The sequence below is a fragment of the Myotis brandtii genome, unplaced genomic scaffold, assembly GCF_000412655.1.
Source record: "Myotis brandtii unplaced genomic scaffold, ASM41265v1 scaffold317, whole genome shotgun sequence".
Taxonomy (NCBI): domain Eukaryota; kingdom Metazoa; phylum Chordata; class Mammalia; order Chiroptera; family Vespertilionidae; genus Myotis; species Myotis brandtii.
The window spans coordinates 2,245,032-2,246,307 of record NW_005362155.1 but is presented as its reverse complement, the minus strand read 5'-3'; positions in this window follow the sequence as shown (position 1 = coordinate 2,246,307).

The following is a 1,276-nucleotide window of genomic DNA, read 5'->3' as shown; positions in this document are numbered from 1 at the left end:
ACTGCTCCCGCGAGTTGGCCTTGGGCCGACGGTCCCCGAGGGCGGCACGGATTCTTTCGCCAAACCCATCGGGAGGTGACAGACCGGCCATGTAGAGCCTCGCCATGCAGCCTCCCGGTCGGGTGTCCCCGTGTGTGTGGCCCGCGAGCCCCCGGTGGCCCTAAGCAAAGGCGCCGGGTTCGCCAGCTGCGCACCTCCCGCCGAGTCACGGACGCCTCGGCGAGTAGCCGTTGGAACCGAAGGAGTGACGCCGTTTCTCTGGCAGCAGGAGGGGCTGGTCTGTCACCAGAAAAATTCAAACTGAAAGTCGGCGGGTGGTGCCGAAGCCTCTGACTGCACCGGACTCGCCTCTGGCCCTCACCCTGGCGCTGGAGACCGTGCCCCCAGCAGGTCCGCCCCGCCCGCGCCTGTCAATTCTTTAGAAACGGAGACGCCGCACTCAGAACTTAGAGCCCGTTAAGACCGTCCTACCGCCCTTTCCTCACGGGCCAGCCCCGAAGCAGCCTTGCATTCCCTTGCATCTGGAATGCTCCGGCCCAGGTCTCCTGCCACTGGCAGGCTTCTTGTATTTGTTCTTGGACTAACCCGCTTGCCAAAGGTCAGTGAGCCCCACTTTCCACCTTGGGGGAACATGCCCCAGAGTGTGGGGGCGGCGTGCTGAGAGGCCCCCAGCTGGTGGCAGGGGGAGAGCTGGCCTCCAGAGTGGCCTGTCCTCTGGCCTCCCTTCCTGCCACCTGCCTCCTTTTGCTGGGTCCCCTGCTGGTCTGTAGTGGTCTCCTTTGGAGGTCCTGCCTTCCACGTGGGTCCCCACTCTGCAGTCAAGAGGACACTGTGGGAAGGCCCGAGTGGGGGCTGCCTGGGGGGCCACCACAGAACCCACACAAGTGAAAGCAGGGTTTAAAGGTAGGGGACATGGATGACAGACCTAGCCCAACTTGTCCTGCCCCTGGGGAGCAGGTCCCACCCCTTCCTTCACCCAGTATGCCCTCTAGCGCCAGATCTGGGTTTTCAAGAAGAGCTCTCCCAGGAAAATGAGGCACAGCCTGCATTGTGTGTACCGGGCAAGGCAGCTTCTCCCTGCTCCCCACCGACCCACAAGGGGTACCACACAGCCATGCCCGAGTCCCTAAGACATAGACAGGTGACTTTTGGGACACTTGGAGGGAAAGAGGGGAGTCCAGTGCTAGACCCAGTTTGCACAGTGGTGTGCCATGTGTGGTTCTAGGCTGCATTGACCACCCCAGGACTGATGGGGGGCTGCTGGTGGGCAGCCTCT